This window comes from Thermobia domestica, chromosome 10 (assembly GCF_964235325.1).
Source record: "Thermobia domestica chromosome 10, izTheDome1.hap1.1, whole genome shotgun sequence".
Taxonomy (NCBI): Eukaryota; Metazoa; Arthropoda; class Insecta; order Zygentoma; family Lepismatidae; genus Thermobia; species Thermobia domestica.
Window position 1 is genome coordinate 98,712,928 of NC_137463.1, and position 14,639 is coordinate 98,727,566.

The window sequence follows — 14,639 nt, forward strand, 5'->3', positions numbered from 1 at the left end:
TAACAAATAAAACGAAAAATGTATATATATATATATATATATATATATATATATATATATATATATATATATATATATATATATATATATATATACATATTTACAATTTTATTGACATATAATGGAAATATTTACAACTTATATATTTACATATGTACAAGTGTGTTTAAATATATTACAAATATTTACAATCACTTTATACATATAATACAATTAATATTTACACCTTATATATTTACATATGTACAAATGTATTTACTATTATTTACATTCAATGAAAATATTTACAAGGTATATAGATATTTGCATAAAGCTTATTTACATATAATACAAATATTTACAATCACTTTATATATATATATAATACAATTAATATATACATAATTACATACTATATACATTATTTACAAAAATTTCAGACTTAGTCCCCTTCTCTATTTTCAGACTGTTCCTTACTGGGGCGAATGAGACATGCACTATAGGCTTGCACTTCCTGTTCGCTCTGCTTCGAAATTACATCTTAGAATCTATAAGCTTGATTTACCATGGTGGCCCAGGGCAACCTCCTCCTCTCCCCTGGGACTACTCCTCACATGGACATATGAGATAAGTTCACCAGGCACTTCAAGTCTCCACATGTTACGCTATGAGTTTTTATATCGTGTGCGAGGGAACCCTGATTTGCTGTTTGTTGTGGGGGATGTTCTCTCTTCTTCCGTGATCACTTCTCACGTGCTTATGTTCTGGTTCTTCATAATCAATTTTTACATCTCTTGCTTTCTCTCCTGAGAAATTATGTCTTGTAATCTGTTAACTTGCTTTGCTGTGGTGGCCCAGGGCATCCTTCTTCCCTCCCCCGGGACCACACCTCACCTGGAAATATGAGGTAATTTAACCAGGCACTTGAAGTCTTCAGATGTTGCTCTATCTGCCTTTAAATTTTCTGAGAGGGAAACCTAATTTGCTGACTGTGGTCCGGGGCTTCTTCTTCCTTCCTTTCGGGATCACCTCTCATCTTAGTATATTCTGTAAAGGTTCTTAAAATCTTCAGTTTTTGTGTTTCATACTTCCTCCCCTTCGCAATTACATCTCTTAAACTGTAAACTTTGTTTGCTGTTGTGGTTCAAGGCGTCCTCATCTCCTCCCCTCAGAAGTGCTCCTCCGTAGGATAAACATAGAATATAGTTCTGTATCGTAGTTGACAGGACTTCTTTGTTCCATTACATGCAGAGTTAAATGTAATTCTAATTTTGAAATTTGGATTTTCAACATTTTTGGGGCCAGGACCTCCTCTATTCTCCCTCTCGAGATTCCACTTCACCTAAGAACAACATTTCACATTTCATTTCATGTTGTAGATATTTTTTTAATTCATTTACAGAAGTTTGTTGCGATTCTATACTTGAAAAAGCTGATTTCTTGATATTTGTTAGGTCTTGTGGAGTCATGAAGGAAGTCACATCGTCTTGGAAGTTCAGCTTTTATGATGTTAGTAGTCATAAATTCTTCTATAGATTTATCTTCGTCAGTTAACCTGAAACAATAACGATGTATGTAAGTTAACATGTAAACGACTTTTTGTAAGAAGGTTAAAATTAATTTGCAAATGAAACTGGGGTTAATTGAGTTTCCAATATACATTTCAATTATTGAATGTAGTTCTCTAAATACCTCTATATGAGTCGATTATGTTGATATCGTTTATTTTGGAAACAATATTTGTTCGAAGTATTTGTATTGATTTAATTTTCATTTTAGCGTCCCTTTCAGGAACGAGACTATATCAGACACGGACCTACAGCTTAACGTGCGACCCAAACCACATAAGCTTCCGTCGGGAATCGAACTCGTTTCTACAAATCCAAAGCCATGTACGCTAACCTCTTAGCCACGAGGAAGAGACTCGAAGTATTTGTGTGTGTGTTTTGAAATTCTTATTTCGTACTAGCTTTTGGTGTCAAATGTGTATTGGCAAAGTATATGCTTGTTACTTATAACTCTTGTTATGGGAAGAAAATCAAAGTCAAAATTTGTAAAATCATTAGTGTCGTTGCTTTCGCTGTAAATGATTTTCAGATTTCATCTCACACACAATCGCGGTATGTGGTGTATCAGATCTACAAAAACAAAATTTTATTAAAATATTTAGTGGATAATAATAATAATGGAAGCAATTTCACAAACTCATGTGCATTTGCAGACCTCCAGATTGGGAAGAACTGCAAACACCTTAAAGATGTTTCTGGAATTGTGTGCCATTCAGGACTTTTGTGGAATGATAGAGAACTCAATGTGTAAGCTTAGGAACAATGCTGATGTTCGTAATTAAGAGATTAGCAAGCATCTTGCTGATTGTAAGATTGGCATACTCAAAACAGGCGGGACACTGCGCTCGTATGCAAAATACTTGGAAGGCGGGGAGTCTGTTGTGACTTTTACTTGAGATGACTTGAGGAAAGATAAAACATTAAACAGGCTAAGAAATAAAATTACTAATAGGTAATGAATAAAATATCTAGTTTAATATGAGATGGGTATGCCCTGAAGACTAAAAGAGACATGATTAATGGAAACGAATAATGATAAAAGTATTGGTAGAATGAGAACGATCTTGCATCGTTTGGCCTAATCCTCGTTTCGCCTAACCAATTATCTGACATTTTTATGGCAGATGAATAATAAGATTTGTGTCCGCCATTTTAGGCGAAATAAGAATCCTCGTTTGGCCTAATCCTCGTTTTGCCTAAAATGGTGGACTATAAAAAAATTCGCGGAAGTAAGACTGGAGGTAAATTTCTAAAGATTATTCCCTACTATATAAAGAATTGAGAAATATTTTATTTCTCCAAAACTAATTTGTAGTACGAGCATTTGCTTTAGGGAAAATGCTTCGACATTTGTGTTATGGTTATTTTTTCTTTCCATTTTGAGAACATTAACTTCGATATATCTTTCATTTAAACTTAACGCCCTCACAGCATCTATAGTGGCTATATTTCAGATGAGAAAAAAAAAAAAAAAAAACAAGTTACACATACTTTATTCCCTATTATTAATTTCGTTTAAAGGTGGGTGTTTTAGTTTGCAGTTTGTTTCCAAATATCTGATATTGTCAATTGTACTGCTAATAAGCATCTTAAAGGAAATATAGTTTGCATGAGTATTACGAAAATATGGATTTTATATTTCTGTTTCGCACTAATGTGGATGCAGAAGTATACGGAACCATTGTTATTGTAGGTTTGCTGGTTTTTCAGAGGATTTCATTCCAATTCCAATGCTTTTTTTAAAACTGTTAATCCATTATAAGAGATCCTATTGTGATTCTATATTATTTTAATTAATATGAAATTTGAAAAGTTTCGAGCTAGATCTGACAAGATATATCTAAATTAGCTCATAAAAATGGACAACTGTGATTGAAATGAGTGATTTGGACAAACCGCTCTACTGGCAAGTGATCTTTGCATAATTCCACAATCCAAATATCTCAATGTGGGGGTGCGGTGGCTTAGTGGTAGAGTGTTCACCTCCTGTGCTTGGGGTCCCTGGTTCGATCCCAGCTCGCGCCGTGTGGACTTTGTGGTGCTCGTGGGTTTTCTCCGGGTTCTCCACCATTTCACTCATCTCTCATCATTACCGTCTCCTTTAGCCTAACCGGCATAACCGTGAGACGTAAAACTTAAAGATTTCAATGTATTACTAACAAAGAAAAAATGAAAATATATTTGAATTCTAAGTAACCATTAGCAAATAGCTATTGAAAATCTGTTAAGGAAATAAAATTGTATAAAAAAATATATATATATATATATATATAAGTATTCTTAGGCATTCCCTTCAAATATCGTGGACAGGCATTCGCACAATCACAGATAAGGATTTGTTTACAATTTCCAGTTTTGGCCAATCAGAAGCAAGTATTTGTTTACATCTTTCAGGCGTGTCCTATCATGTATTCAAGTAACTGTCCTTTTACTTTTCTATAAATAATCCTTATATTTATAGAAATCTTAATTTATTGTTCTTAGGACCTATGAAAAAGATTTGTTATATATTGTTATTGTATAAATTGTTATTTAAAATAATATTGTTTTAAAAGCAATAGTAACAATTACTGATGATACTACTTTTTATTTTCTTATTTGGATGCATGTTTAAATTAATCCCGAAGTGAAGTCCGGGTAGGAAAGTTTTTGTCCACGAGCTTTCACGTTAAAAGTGGCCTGAATCAAGGAGATGGTTTTTGCCATTACCATTCAACTTTTGTTCTGGAATACGCTATAGGGAAAATCAAAGATAACAGCCAGGGCCTAAAGTTGAACGGTATTCTCCAGGTTATGGCATATACTGATTATGTAAATTTAATAGGGGATGATAGGAGAACAATACAAAGAAATGCAGAGATCTTATTAAACGCTTGCAGGAACGTGGGTTTAGAAGTAAATGCAGATAAAACTAAATACATGGAAATGCGTCCGGACCGTAATACGACAAATTTTGGATGCCTTAAATTATTAAATAATACTTTTGATAAAGTGGATAACTTCAAATATCTAGGATCAATATTAACAGAGGAAAATCATATTCACGAAGAAATTAAATGCGATTAAAAGTAGGGAATTCGTGTTATTATTCAGTTCAAAATCTCTTGTCGTCGCGAATTCTGTCGAGGAATTTGAAGCTTAAAATATATAAAACGACAATCATACCTATGTTCTATATGGTTGCAAAACATGGTCGCTTACTCTGAGAGAAGAACATAGACAGAAAGTATTTGAAAACAAGATCCTGAGACGAATATTTGGGCCCAAGAAGAACGGAAATGGGGAATGGCGGAAACCTCGTAACTTAGGTTATGAAGGAACTACATAATTTATATGGTTTACCAACCATTGTTAGGGTCATCAAGTCTAGGAGGCTTAGGTGGGCAGGTCATGTAGCTAGGATGGTTGAAAGTAGAAACGCTTTCAAAGTCTTGACTGGAAGACCAATCGGAAAACGACCATTAGGAAGACCTAGGCGCAGATGGGAGAACAATATTAAGATGGATCTCGCAGAAATAGGAATACAAAGTAGAAACTGGATTCAGTTGGCTAAGGATAGAGGTCGGTGGAGAGCTTTTGTGAACGCGGCATTGAACCTTCGGGTTCCATAAGCCATAGAGTTAGTTACCGTAGTTTCTTATTTTAATGCTATGTTGTAATGCATTCATTTAGAATGTTAGATGACTGAAATACTAAGTTGTGTTTTACTTGTTTACTTTAAATGCAAACTTTATTTTTTAGTTACTCATTTTACATAAAATTTTGGGAAATAAAAGTAACGTTCATTCTAAAAAAAAAAAAAATAGGTTTCTCATTTTCCTTTCAACATTTCTGAGAATTCACTATTGAAAATAAGCGTAATATTTTATTTTTTCTTTTGTTTAAATCTCATTTTTTTGCTCCAAGGCTAAGAGAGGCGGTGATGATGACAATGAACGAAACTGGTGGGGTGAAGAATGTGGAAGGAAACGCATGAAGCCCAAGATAACCCTTACACAAAATTTGTAACGTGCACTTGTAAATGGTATTTCATTCCATTCAAACATATCTGCTATTTGTGTAATTATTTAGCACTATGATGTTCCGTTATAGATTTTTTTTGTTGTAGCAAGTGAATTTCACATAATACTGGAATATTTCCCAGTACAGTATTTGCTCAAATTTTAGAAATTCGAATGCAGGAAATGACTACAAAGCTGTTCCACTACTTTCAACATTTGTATTTTTTATTGCAGAATGTTCTGAAGTACATTAAGGTCAGATGTGCAGGAACACATCTGAAAGAAGCTCAAGATAAACAAATATTCTTCATACTCTAGCAGTTTTTTATACCGCACGTCTCTGCTTCATTTATAGTTTTGTCGTCCCAATACAGTACAACTTAAATTTTCTCAAAGCACTTAATCAACTAGTTTTTTAAAATTATTTGCATTGGTGAAATTATAACTTTTGAATTCAAATTTCACTCGTTTGACATACTGCCGGAACGTCCATAGCATAAGTCTCTGATTAAGATTGCTACGTCTCGGAGATGATGTAAAAATTGAACAAATTTTAACGATACTAGTTAAGGATAATCCGGAGTTGAAGACACGAATGATACAATCAAATTTAACTGGTGTGCATAATAGTGAATCTAACATCCTTATTGCATAGTAGTGATATTTTTGTCTCCCGAGCGGACTCACTCTCTCTCTCATACAGACACACACACACGCATTATATATACGGACATGGTAAATACATAAAGGAGTTCTACTAATCCTAACTGCTTGAAAATATTGACCGCGGGCTAATATAATATCAATATTAATTTAAAAATTTGCATTTCTTCCTAGGGAATTTTCTTTTGTAATTTCCCTCTACTTGAATTTCCGTGATTTTTTTTATTGTCCGCCATTTTAGGCGTAACGAGGATTAGGCCAAACGAGGATCCTTTTTTCGCCTAAAATGGCGGACTGAAATCTTATCATTTATCTGTCATAAAAGTGTCAGATAATTGGTTAGGCGAAACGAGGATTAGGCAAAACGTGGCAACACGAATGAGAACGTAGAAGGAAACATCAGAATTCCAAGAAAACGTTGTTGTCCATTACAAACTCGCTTAGCACGAGATAGAACTCCTAGCACGCAAGGCGAGTGTTCTACCAAAGAATCATTGTGTGTCCCATGAGATAATTACGTAAATATCTTTCTTCATCTATAAAAAACCATCAAAGTATGCGAAAAAGGAGCTTGCAATGTTCTAAGACGTTTTAACGATTTAATGGAGCTGTTTCTCAAAATTATTAGGCATAAAACAGGTTACAGTAATTCATGTCTGTACAGAAATGGGCCGACTGTACGAAAGGGACGGAAGTACAGATATTGAGAGGGCATCCTGAATTTATACAAATATTGGAAGGATACTATTCCAATTAATCGGAGGAGTCTTATGTTATTTATAGATGGGGCTGCGGTGACTCAGTGGAAGAGCGTTTATCTCTGGTGCATGGGGTTTATGGTTTGATCCAAGCTTGCGTGAAGTGAGCTTTGTGGGAGACAAACACCGTGTGCATGGGTTTTCTCGGGGTTCTCCCATTTCCTCCCACTTTATTCATTTCCACATTGCGTTCATTTCTCACTATCGCCATCTCTGAAATAAAGATACTTCAAACAAAAGTTATGTTTTAATCTTATTACAGATGATAACCGCAATATGCCAATAATATAGCTGTAACTTCAGATTAACCAATCTTAAACACGCCTTCAAACGTTATTACCAAGAAAGATTTATAAGATACACGTATTAATAATTTCAGGTATATATTCCAGGAAAGTAACGTGATTTTTTCAGAAAAATGTACAAGTAGTATATGGGTTCCTGTTATGGGTATGTGTCACTGTTAGGAGTGTGTGTCATCGTTAGAAGAGGATAAATAACAACAGATATAATGTGATACTTAACATTGTATAAAAGTTATAAATTATTTTTGGCAACGAAATACATACTTTTGCGTGCCATAAAATTTATTTCTGGATTTTCTCGAAGACTGCAAACGAGAATATACCCTCAAATATCTTACTTGATCTTTAGTTCGATTTCATCTATCGAGTAGTAATGTCTCCAGTGGCGGATCTAGCCCGGAGCATGTGGAGCCCAAGCCCCTCCAATTTTTTGAGTGTCAAAAATAATTTAAGCTATTATTTATGTATTTTTGAAAGTTTATAGTAAACTCATTATATACCGTACCTGCCATAGTCTGGATTCTGGATGCGCCCCCTCCCAGTGTTTACCTTCGAGATTCGGCACTGAATGCTTCATCTTTAGACAATGTTGTAGTTAAGCAAGGGATTACAGTTTAAGCATTAATCATAAATTAGGCTTATTTCTCATTAACTATACTGCATATTGTCATCTCTGTTAGTTTAATAGTGAAAACTTCAAGAGAATATAAAGCATCAGTTTCAGTTCAGAATCAGCGTCAACATCAGTTTCATCTTTAACAGATGGCATGATTATCGTACAATATCATTTTCTTAGTTTTGTAAAAAAAAAAAGTTTTTTTTCTATTTTCTTACAAATTACGCATCACGATTTGCACTCGCCCTATATCATTTCGTTCAGTCCAATGAGATGTACCAATTGATATTTGTCTTATTTGTGGATATTTTTCCCCTGTAAACGCTAATAGTATTGTAAAATGTCCTGTATTTACTGTGCGACAGTTTCAGGAATATGTAATTCTTCTTTCTTTTTAGACGTACCGGTATCATACAGTAAGGACTATTAACTGTCATTATCCAGAAAATACACTTGCTTCTTAGAAGCCCACTTCATCATTAGTTCATCTCGTGAATCAGAATGGAAAAGTAAAATTATATTTCTACATGACAACGCAGTAATTAGAATAATCTGAGAAAAATAAACTGAAAAGCATCTAATTTCCTACTTTTTCACAAAACGGTAGTAATTCTTGCGATCGGTTAACACAAGAAGGAAAATCTGAATATCTTATGTGTAATGTCCGCTACAGAAGCTTTCTCCTAAAATGCCATGTCCCTAGCGGTACCGGCACTGTGTTATTCTTCCTTGTTAATGTCTTTTAAAGTCTATATATATATTAGCGCCGGATCCAGGATTTTTTGATGAGGTGCATCAATAACTACTAGTATATTTGTTTCAATAGAATTTTTTTTATAATTTTTAGTCGTCTGTGGTGTGAATGAAAAATATTGTTTTACTTAGTGAATCCTTTTTCTTCAACCTTCAGAAAATTGACTTAAACTATTGCTTTTGCTAAATTCTGTTTTCTTTCAGGCTCCAAACCGAAACATTACGGCAAGAAGTTTCGGAAAGTGTTGCCATTTTCACTGCTAGTGAATGCTTTGAGTTCGAATAATTTATTGCTTTTAGTACATGTGCATTTAGTACATGCATTTATGTGGTCACATTTACCACAAACCTAGGGTGCACAACTTATTCTCAAATAGACACCCATCTGGGAAAAGGAGGTTAATAAGCACAAAACTAACCTTTATATTGAATTTCTTTTAACAGAAACAAGTTTAAATGCAAACTAGTAAAAAGTTTTTTTCTCGCAGAGTGTATATTTACTGAACAACAAAACATTCCCACAAAATAGGAGCAAGTAAAACAGTAGACATTGATAAGACAAGACTTAATATAAGTAGTAAGTAGTTTAGATATTGAGGGGGGCAAGCTCCCTCTAACTCCCTCATCACACACAGAGTAACTATATCATTACTGTTATAATACAGATTTGACCGTGTTGAACGATTCTAAATTAACATAACACACTGACGTCGCCGAACTACTTTCATAACAATGCGCCTCATTATACCAGCTAACGAACTAGACCCATTTGTAATTGCAGGAGTTTGTGTTTTCCATTTGTTATAAAATAATCGAAAACTTTTAATCGGAACGTTATTTTCTGTATGCAAAAAGTAATGACTTCTATAATAGTTAAGAAACCTCAATGTTGTCCTTAAAAGTCCTTAGTAGTAGTTTGAGTCCATTTTCTATTCGGTCATAATTTCTATTATCATAAAAGATAAAATAGGTAGAAATAATAGTTTAAAAACTCAAACACATTAAAATTATGAATAAACATTTTAATATGACAATTCATGATTATTGAAATATTTTTCAATGCCAATAAAGGGGAATGATAGAATAATTTTTGATTGCAATCCAAATACGCTATTTTTTTGGTATTTGTATTTCATGTGTTACAGACTGGAAAATCATTAATTCAAGACAGAAAGAAATTCTGGAAAGGAGTTCAAACTATTTGTTGAGAAACATAAAAAGTAATTCCTAGATACCTGACAACATTTAACAAGACAGTAAACAAATAATTTCAACACATACCTTTTAAGATATAAAGCATGAAATTAAAGAATAAATCATAAACTTAAGTAAATGGCATTTTATCGTTTTACAAATCAGATTTGAAGAAAGTCTACCGTATTTTATTGCTGACTATGCGATTTCAGATAGTTTCGAAATTATGGTATAAGTATTTCCTACTTTTTTCCAGTTCATCTATAAATAATTGGCATCTTTCGAAGATATAGATAAATGATAGTAATGTTTACCTGAAACTAAGACTTCTTCCCATTTTATGGAGAAATTAGTTCTTCAGAGGAAATATATAATTGCTTTGATAATTTAATTCTTGACAAATTAATAACGATAGTTACGAAATAGTAGCCTAAAATTAACAATAGACATTTAAAAATAAGGATATTGTTAATTATGCAAAATTTTTAAGCTTTTAACGGAAATTCTTTTGTCTAAAGATAAAACATACCTATTGATAGATGTCATTAAATTGGACAAAATGATATAGGTAAATGTAAATTCCCATGCTTAGTCACAAATTAAAGCACGTCCAAATTGAATAAAGCAAATCCGGAAGCTACGCGAAAAATTTCAAGAACAAGCTCGGGCTAGACAGGTTTGTTGGTTGGGGAGGGACTTGATAATGCAATTTTGATGTGTTGACAGATTATTGTTCACAATTTTTGGCTGTTACATTATGTAATCTTACTACTAATAAATAAACTTCATTATTTTAGAATGAAGTGCTAAAATACTTGATATACAGAAAAATAATTCAAGTGAAACAAAAGCCAAGTTTATTGCTATTCTTACAATTGTTTTCGTTACAATTTTTAGCGTTTTATATGATGTCCGCAGTACGTTGCGTTTGATATTTCCTTGTCATGTGTCAAAATAATTATTTGCCAGAGTCCTAGAAACTGCCCAAGTTGGACATAATAAATTTTTCACGTAATGAATACATAGGAGCAGCAAGCAGGCCTCTTCGATATCTCAGCTGTTTCTCCATTTTCTGTCCGCAGGATTTTGGACTCGGTACTATAGAAAAGTGTTGGTCCTTGAAGTTTCAAGGTTTCTTGAAACGATTCCTGTAATATATATCCGAAAGGAATAAGTTTAGATATATATGTTTAATGAAATATAAGGAATACAGTACATATTTACATAAAAGAATAAAATCACGAAATAACAGTGATATGTAAAATATATTCAATTATCTTATCAAATGTGGCTACACTCATGTCCAAAATGATTGTCGCCAGTGGCGTATTTAAGGGGAGTCTTCCGGGCTTAAGCCCCCCGAAATCTTACTTACTATAGTAAAGTATATGAATATATTGCAGAATTTTCACATTTTCAGGCAAAGCCCCCCCCCCCCGAAAGTTAGCAAAGCCCCTCCCGAAACAAAATTGTAAATACTCCACTGATTGTCGCATATCTATAACTGTCTTCTTGTAAGAATATATTTTGATAATAATTTTGAAGGGTACTTTTAATACTGATATTATGTGTATAATCGGAAAATGTATATTTATGGTAAATTTTATAGGAAAAGAATCATAAATACGAAAATTAGAATGAATAAAACAAAATGTTGCTAAATGGACAAGAAAGTTTTATGTTTGTTTTATTGTTCTTATTTACTGCTCTTTTGAGATGAAATTTGCCACAGACATGTCTTTGCCGATTATACACATACTAACATTATAAGAAATACCGGGCGAATTCGTTATCAAATTATATTCCTACAAAAACATATTTATAAATATGCGACAATAATTTTGGACATGAGTTTACATCTAAATTCAAAAGTTGTTTACATACTACCATTACGTAGACGACACATTAGTTCACTATAAAGACCACAAACAAGTAGAAATACTCCTTAGAATGCTAAAGAATATTAATTTTGAAATCGAAATATATTTCTTTAGAAATATATCATATTGTTTTACATATTTTAAGTGGGAACGTAATACAAAAACTGGTAATTATCATATACTTTGGGATTCGCTTTTTCTTGTTAAAACTCTATATTTCCGGCAGGGTTTGCCCAAGTGGGCCCAGTCCAGCCCAAAATATCGGTGGGTGTTTTCGGGTTGGACCTTTTGGTGTGTATATTAATCATACAATTAAGTTCATCACATTAAAAGTGATTTTCACGAAATTTTGGAGTCTTCTTAGGCGAATTAGACGCTTTAATGTTAACTCTTTTCTAGGACCTTCTAAAAGTTCTGAATGCCCTGTATGAATAATAAAAAGAACATCAACTTGAGACAATTATAGAACAAATTAATGTATGGATTATGCTTATATTTGAAGTAAATGAAATGAAATGAAATCTTTGACATTTACGTCCCACGTTTATGGCTTGTGGGCTAAAGGAGACGATGATGAGAAATGAATGAAATGATGGAATGAGGAAAGTCGGAGGAAACGGAAGAACACCGAGAAAATCCACGAACATGGTGTTTGTCCACCACAAAACACTTGGCGCAAGCTGGGATGGAACCAGTGACTCCACACATCAGAAGTGAACGCACTACCACTAAACCACCGCGGCCCCATTTGAAGGAAAGTATGCAATTTTAGTCTTAAATTTTCGACGTACAGTAAATAAAGTTGTGAATGACCCCGGGCTCGATTCCCGGTTAGGACACTCAGTCGAAAAGGTGTAGAAGCTTTTTCAGGCAAGCCATTCTGAGGTTTTCCTGAGTTTTTCTCATTCACGCCAGGCAAATACCAGGATAGTACCTAACATACATGGCTCCAGGCCATTTCCTTCCTTCCCTTTCTTTTGATAGTGTGATCCCGAGTAATGTCATCCCTCAGCCCAGAACTAAAGCCTAACTTAAATAAAGTTGTATTATCGGAAATGAGCAGTCATGAAACAAGTGCTTGGGAAGTTCCCGTAATTGAACGCACAAAGCATCGGAAGTGAAAACTTCATCGAGAAAATAATTCATTTTACGTTGGAAGATATTTAATTTCATTTAAAATATTTTTAAACATTGTTGTATAAATGTATAAATTTCATGTTGTATAAACTATTTCGTATTAATATTATTAGATACTCCTGTGTACTTGTTCCCTTAATCCTTTTTGTATTGTGCTTTTTATTGACAGATTAGGAGATTTTTGTATATCTTCTAAATGTCAAGCGATTGGATGCAATTTATGGAATTCTTAGTTTATTTTTGTTACTACCTAGCAACAAAGTTAAAGTTGTAACGACCTGATTTCGTTACAGTTTCTTTTCGTTTATTGTATTTTATTTTGTTTGATTATTTCCTGATCTGTCAAATGGTGTTATAATTTTGTCAAATGGTGTTATAATTTTCTAACGTTAAATAGTTAATTTTCATAATATTTCTAGTGTGCTGTTGTGCTGTTGTTTTCTCTATCTGCACCACATAATAAGAATTGGATTCTATAGACTATGAATTTAATGCCAATTCTTTTCTTCTTCTTAACTATGATTTGTAAAATAACTGTATTCAATTATCATCAAACAATAAGATTTAAAAAAATATTTTGTTTAGGTATAATTATCGTTGTCTATTTTGATTATTTAGTGCACATAACATTGGAAAATAATAATTAATTGTGCCTAGATCATTATTTGTTTAAAATTATCTTGGAACTAAGTTTAATTTGAATTATTAATTGACATATCTAGTGAAATGATCAACTTTAGCTAAGTTTCTTGGGCTCATTCTCTTTGATGAGCTAGAGATTGTAAATTCCTTTAACGAATCATGTTTAACTGACCGTTCGAATACTGGATTAAAGTTATAGATATTCAAACTGATATATTGTGTGCAACAATAAACAGGAAAGTTTATATACTGGGCATGAGTAGCATAATAAATGAACTAAAGATTTTGAAATCTGGGTTTTATTTAAGGATTCAAATGCAAAATAATGACATCGATTACGGTCAGTTGTTTCAACATCTCTCTTCTTATACATAAAGTCTATCACTTCTGTAACATCTCCTTATCTGTCTTCGATCCGATGCCTTGCCCTACTGGAACGTAGCTGCAGATGCGTAGCAGTGTGACAATATCTCGATGAACGAATAGTGACAACGTACCTGTTTAATGATAGATTGGCACATGACATACTTTGGCGACCGTATTTCCAGGACAACGTAGACGACGTAGAACATCAGCGTAGCTACGTAGATAATGAAGTGATAGAGGACAAGTGAGAAGGAGAAGATACGAAAGGAAAACAATTACTAGTGAATCATTGGGAATGAGGCCTATGTAAATGAGATAATGAAAGTGAAACAAGAAGTTAATGGACACAGTGAGAGCGAGAGTTACGCTTGTTGTATGGGCGTAACAGAACTTGATGAAACTAATAATGAAATATTGAACTCGGTGATGTGTGGATCATGTAATCGCTGGTATCATTTTCACTGTGTCAATCTGGATGATTCACTGTATGATGAATTGAGTAATTCAGAAGTGGAATGGTATTGTGACATCTGTAAAGAAACATTGAGTCGTACAGAAACGGCGTATCAAGAAGTTAATAATGGGGAGACATATAGTAATGAACTGAGTGCTGTTCAGTTAATTACGAGCCACGATGTAAGTCCAAACTCAACACAGACTGAGACAACAAATGTTGAGGGAGAACAAATAACTCTTAAAAATGTGATGGAGCAGTTAATGTGCTTGGTGCAGCAAACAAGTGCGACTCTTGGTGTTGTCAATATGTTGAAAGAAGAA

The 14,639-nt window shown here is 33.5% G+C and overlaps 1 protein-coding gene and 1 long non-coding RNA gene across 2 annotated transcripts in view; one reads left to right on the forward strand and one right to left on the reverse strand.

Annotated features, from left to right (window-relative positions):
- Positions 1-14,639, forward strand: part of LOC145662598 (venom carboxylesterase-6-like) — a 159,259-nt gene that overhangs the window by 60,936 nt on the left and 83,684 nt on the right. The gene's annotated exons all lie outside the window — the stretch shown is intronic.
- Positions 434-10,217, reverse strand: LOC145662037 (uncharacterized). The gene is made up of 2 exons (XR_014126956.1): positions 10,152-10,217; positions 434-1,534 (listed from the first exon to the last, which is right to left on the reverse strand). It is a non-coding gene; the product is annotated as an uncharacterized LOC145662037 (long non-coding RNA).